Source organism: Etheostoma cragini, chromosome 2 (genome assembly GCF_013103735.1).
Source record: "Etheostoma cragini isolate CJK2018 chromosome 2, CSU_Ecrag_1.0, whole genome shotgun sequence".
NCBI classification, from domain to species: Eukaryota; Metazoa; Chordata; class Actinopteri; order Perciformes; family Percidae; genus Etheostoma; species Etheostoma cragini.
The window spans coordinates 278,160-284,657 of NC_048408.1; the positions used below are offsets into that span (position 1 = coordinate 278,160).

A 6,498-nucleotide genomic window follows, 5' to 3' on the forward strand; every position below is an offset into this window, starting at 1 on the left:
GACAAGCTGCTCGGTTTAAATGCAACTCCCGTTGCGTCTCTGCCATCGGAGATTTGTTTTTTTTTTACTGTCAGCTGCCCCCATCTCTCTCTCTGTGTCTCACAAACACATACACACACAAACAAACATATACCTGGTGTGAATATAAAAAAAATAAAAAAGAACCAAAAACAAAAAAAAATCACACTGATCATAAAAAAATTAAAAATTAAAAAAAGAAAGCTATACTGAGTATGAAAACTCTTGTTCATTACATTTTACTTCAGAATTGCAACAGCATGTGTCGTATTGATTGTTGCAAAACGTTCTGTATATCATATGTTTGTTACCATGACAACACCATTGATCTGAAGCTTGATGCTGTCATGTAAATAGTTTTCAAATCAGCAATACATATAACAATTTTTGATCAACTCATATCAATTGCATGCTTAAATAACATACCGGTTAAAGACCCTAACATTTCAAGAGAACCCGACCCACTTCTGGGTTAAATCTGACCACTTCCGGTTTAGGCCCCGCCCAGTCCGAGTACGGATACGGATACAGATAATTCATGTAGTAAACAGATACAGATACAGATAATGCTGTACTCGCTCATCCCTAGCCGTTACTGTGGACACGAGGACAAGAGGGCCCTGGAGGAGGCAAAGGGGAAGTCCCAAAGCCAGCCGGGGGAGCCCTGCGCTATATGTGGCAAAACTAGAACCCTTGACACAGGGCACGCCTTTTTTAAATTCCAATTTTACCTTGAGTTGGAGGGAGGTCCTGGGTCACCCACAGCAAATGAGTGGCTCGCAGGTCAATGCACCCCATAGGAATGCTGGGAAGGTTCCCAGAACTACACAGTGGAATCTTAAAAAATGTCGTTCTGCCTTCAGTGTTGACAGCAACACTTGAGTAAGTAAACTGTTCTTCATATTCTTCTTAAAACATGAGTGCAGAACACTCTTTAAACTAATATTTCTGTCTGTTGTTAATTTCACTGATTTAACGCTGTGTTTTTACAGCTCTTTGGGGAATATCTGAGTGTTTGTTGCTAGCAAAAGTGCCGTACTCTACATGTTAGCATGTTAGCCGTCAGTGTAACTCCGGTCCACTTCTGTAAACAAAAAACATTTCTAAATGAGTGCATAACACTGTATAAACTAATATTTCTGTCTGTCGTTAGTCCCACTGGCTTAAGACTGTGTTTTTACGGCTATTTGCGGAATATCCAAGTGTTTGTTGTTAGAAAAAGTGCCGTACTGTACATTTTAGCATGTGTGCCTTAGACTATTACATGGGTTAGCATGTTAGCTGGCCACTACCTGTCTATGCAGCCTAATGTTATATTTCATGTATAAAAGATGTCATACTGTCATCAAACGGCTCCAATAAAGAAGGATTTTAGGCGTTTCTTTTGGCATTCGTGAGGAGGACTGCCCAACTGACAATTGTTGGTTCCCAGAACGTTCTGGGAACCTTCACTGTTGGTTACATCAAATGTTCTCAGAACGTTCCCCTAACATTACCTTGCCATTGCACTCTTTAGAGAACATTACCAAAACGTGTTTTTTTACATTCCCCTAACCTTTATAAAACATTAACAACCATGATACTAATTGTATTATTACTTTAAACTTAGCAGGAATTAATGAAGAGGCAAACTTGATGGGAATTAAAACTTTAATATACAATATAAAAATTACCAAACATATATAGAATAATCCAAATCAGTTTTATTGGCAATATAGACACATAATAGTGCAAATATAGTGTGCAAGATGCATATTGGAAAGATAAAGTACTGTAACATAAATGTAACACTGGACTATAGTCAGAGGTGGCAAAAGTACTCCCTTTCCGTATTTAAGTAGAAGTAAAGATACTTGTGTTAAAAAATACTCTGGTAAAAGTGGAAGTACTGATTAAACTTCTTTACTCAAGTAAAAGTAACAAACTACAGGCTTGGAAATTTACTTAAAGTATAAAAGTAAAAGTAGCCATGCGAATGACAACCATTTTTTATGCAAAGCTACCTGGACCACACTAGAGAGCACGCTGAGGAACTTCAGTGGACATGGAGAACACGGTCTTTATATGATGTATTTATATGATATGATATGCATGATGGGAATGTCTTGCTGCTTGTCTGCCAGATCTCTGTTTTCTACATTTTTAATCATGTCGCCCTCCATACTACTATGTGCTAAAGTCAGAGCTGCCAACTTTCCCCAAAACCTTGGGGTGAGATTTCGGGGGGCCGACCCATATTTTGCCGCGTACAAAGACATTTCTTTGGGTCTTTATCCTTCAGGGTTTAAATTGGGAATTGTTATATTTGTGGGGGATGGGGCTCTCACTAGGGCATTCTGTTTTGAAAATAAACCCTTAAATGGCACTTTCTGGAGAGTTTTTTTGCAAGAAAAATGTAGAAACCAAGTGTTACATGATATGTGCAAAACTGTAGGGTTAAGAGCCTTTGCATTGATGTAGTATCAATAGGTTTTAGGGCATTTAGCATTTACATTATTAATTTCTTATTATTTCTTATTTCTGGTGTAGGGACCAGGGACCCAATGTTAAATTAATGTTGAGGGATAAACTAAGACCACTGAAATTCTAAAGAATGAGAACCACTGAGTTACATAAATTCTAATCCTTTAACCTTTGTGCCAAGGCTCAGTAACGTAGGCCCTCATCCTCTGTGCCCCACTTACTGTATGCTTACTTCTTTGGGAAAATAAAGACTATTGTTCATTTTATGAAACATTAAATGAATTATTTACAGTTACATTTAGAGATGCACAGAGGTTAGAGAAGCACAATAGTGGCCCAACGTGTCAGTATCGTATATATAGTATAATATAGCTCAGATGTGTTTGACATGATTTCTCATGTTTACAACTTTATGCACATTCTAAATATAACTCCTCTCATCTCTGTTGTCCAAGATCTGGAGAGTTGTAATATAGTCTGCTGTGCATGTTATTGCTTGGCTGATATGGTGGATCTCACTCAGACCGTCTGACAGACACAGAGGCCCATTTGGGTCTCTGGTCTCTGACAGAGTTTAGAGGAGGCTGTACGCTGCTCATTATCAGAGGTCTGCACGGATGCGTCCCTGCCACTAGTCCACTAAAATGAACTGAAGTTGCTACACTACCAGCCGCGCTGCTCAACTGTTGTTACAGAGAGAGTGGTCACGATGCGATGGACGGGTCTGTAATACTCAGAGCACATACCTGAGGCAGGGGAGCGCTCTTGAATCCCGTCACAGTCTCTGAAAGCAAAACCAGTCGATCGCGAGTGGCTCAACAGGTAGAAACATAGATAAACTTATCTTTCAGAAATCTTACCGACCGGGTTTACACTTCAGCGTGAGAAATCTGGGGTGTGGCGTGTGAGCGTGTGAAACCGGTCAAATGGGTGTGTCTCACGGCCAATGCCTGAGAGTTGGCAGCCCTGCTAAAGTTAGCGCCCTTCATACTACTATTATGTGCTAACGTTAGTGCCATCCATACTACTATGTGCTAACGTTAGTGCCATCCATACTACTATGTGCTAACGTTAGCGACATCCATACTACTATGTGCTAACGTTAGCGCCCTCCATACTACTATGTGCTAATGTTAGCGCCATCAAGCCGCAATCAATTGCTGTGAATTAACGCAGAATGCCGAATCTGTTGAGTTGTCTTAGTCGTGCGTCAAATGCAACGTACAGTAGATATATTCCTATCAAAATAGAAATGATGTGAAAGTTGAGGACTAGATTAGGACTGGATTAAAGCTGATTCTGGTTTCCAACTTCGCCCCAGGTGTGTCAGACGGAGATAACTTCTCTCTATCTAAGTTTCCATCCACTTGTCAATTGAATTACAGTATCTGAAATGGGTGAACAGGTGAAGAACACACCAAAATCACTAGCTAACTTACTTTAAATGTGAAGAACTATAGACCAATAACAGGCTTAAGTGAACTGACAACATGCGTTATAAGACTTACAGTTCTCAAAGAGGCACACACACATTCTCAGCTGATTATCCTCCAGACAGCTCTCTTTTTAATTTCTCTCACTTTTTTCTCTGTGTAGCGCGCGCACCTGCTCGCGTTGCGAGGCGCGTGTCCGCGCTATTTTCCGGCATGACAACCTCTTGTACAAAACGAAAGTAACGAGCCAATTTTGTAAAATGTAAGGAGTAGAAAGTACCGATATTTGTGTTAAAATGTAAGGAGTAGAAGTAAAAAGTCGCCACAAAAATAAATAGTAAAGTAAAGTAAAAATATTTGAAAAATCTACTTAAGTACAGTAACAAAGTATTTGTACTTCGTTACTTTCCATCTCTGACTATAGTAACAGTCATACTGTAGGTGTCCGTCATCTCGGTAACAAACCTTTGAGACAGAGAGACTCCCAAGCAAAAAGATTTGATAATAATTCGTAGTTTAATTATTTAACAAACATAAAAGGCAGAGACTCACCAAAGTCTGCACCTAAAAGCTAACAAGTTAGCGGTTACGGAGCTCTCTTCCGGGTCTTTCTAGCCTCTACGGGTGATTTTCTATCCAGCCTGGAACTTCCAGCCTTTTAGGGGTTGTTGAACATTAAATCCAAACTGTTACATCCCAGATTTATCAACTTTATGCCCATAAGTCATTTTGTTTTTTATGCTGCTAGCTTGCGGCTCCGTGTCTTGTCTCTGTGTGTTTAGATAAGCCAATAGTATGCCAATGTATGAGAGACAATGTCATCCAAAGAGTATGGAGGCTGAAAGAGGACAATACTCCCAGTCAAACTGGCTAGGATGCGATCAAAGTTCCCCACACTGTCCCCCCAGCTGGCAACACCGGAATGTTGCACCATAAAGAGCCTTGTACTCTTACCGGAAATAAACAATCAAACATTACAGCTTATATGAAACGGTTCTCTCTCATTTAAATATATATCCTACAATAAAACAGACAAAATTACATAGAATGTGACCACACATTTCCAGTACTGCAGTTGTGCGCAGTAAGCGATGTGTGAAATTATGAAATGGGGTTAGATATTGTGTAATATCAGACAAAGGAAAAGTAAATATTAATTTATAAGTACTATAAAGCTGTTTTGAAGTAACTTATGCTATACTGTGTCTGAAGTTCTTTAAATTGTTAAATACCATCAACATGTAATAAATGTAGACTATTTTTATCTGTGGTAAAATGTGTTACGGTGTTAATGTAAGAACTTAATGTTTGGTTGAAATGTGGTTTAATTAGCATCACTTAGTTTGTAACACATATTATGTTAGAACCATTTTATTTGGTTGGGGTTTGTGTTGCATCCATATTTTAAATTTAAACATTACAGAAGCAGTAGTAATTCAGAAAAAGTTGATTTAGAAGCTAGGTTGCCAGGGATAGAATAGCAATACCCCCTTAGTGGTTTAATCTGATTTGATTTATGGATTTGCTATATATGTTATGTTAAAAGCAAGTACATAAATGCCAAAATGTATCTCTATATTTAGCAGTTACAATGTTAATTCATGTATTGAAGTTGTTCAATGTCTCAATGTTATTTTTGAACACTATTTGGTTATGTAGTTATATGATATAATCTATTTTATTTGCAGTATTCTGTACAGGATCCAGAGGTATCTCGGGAAGAGGCGTACAGTAATAAAGGCGTACATTTATTCCCTGAAAAAGGTAAATGGCGAGCAACCTGCGCAAATACAAATATGTGAGCAAAGCCTCTGCTAGCAAGACTGGCGCCGACACTCCTACCGCTAGCAACGAAGCTAACACAAGGCCCGAGATGGCCGAACGAGCTTAACAAACTGATATGATGACGGAGATGAAGAAAGAGTTGTTGTCCTCTATAAAAACGGAGATAACCACGCTTTTCCAAACCGAGTTGAAGTCTATCATAGCTGAAGAGTTTGATGGAGTTAGGTTGGAGCTACAAGCGGTTAGGCAGGAGATAGCTAACAACACATCAGCTTTTCCGTCAGACCTGGACGTGATTAGAACGGATGTGGAAAAAGGACTATCAGGATGTTCGGATTATATCACGGAGCTAGAAAGGCACTGTGCGCAAATTGGAGGAAAGTGTCAAAAAACTACAAGAGAAATGTTTGGATATGGGAGGACGTATGCGGAGGTCAAACATTCCCATTGTGAATGTAGCTGAGGAAGAAGGCTCCAGCACCCCTGCTTCGGTCTCAAGGCTGCTTAAAGAAGTCCCTAAAATGGATAAAGACGACCTGATTGACAGATCAAACCGCAGTCTGCAGGCGAGGCGAGTGGGTGGAAAACCGAGAGTGATTATAGCAAAACTACACTACTATCAAGACTGTGTCGAAATCCTCCGCCTTGCACGAGAATCTGTCCCGCTACAATACAACGGCTCAACTATACTCATCTTTCCTGATTACCCACCGAGTGTGGCCCGCGCGAGGTCGGCATTCAACAAGGTCCGTGGAGTGCTGCGGGGACGAGAGGGGGTCCGCTATGGGCTCCTGCACCC

At 39.9% G+C, this 6,498-nt stretch overlaps 1 long non-coding RNA gene across 1 annotated transcript in view; it reads left to right on the forward strand.

Annotated features, from left to right (window-relative positions):
• Positions 1-683, forward strand: part of LOC117957595 — an 11,487-nt gene extending 10,804 nt beyond the window's left edge. The window contains exon 3 of the long non-coding RNA XR_004659541.1: positions 672-683. This is a non-coding gene — a long non-coding RNA (uncharacterized LOC117957595). The remainder of the gene's footprint in view (positions 1-671) is intronic.
• Positions 684-6,498: the final 5,815 nt, after the last annotated feature.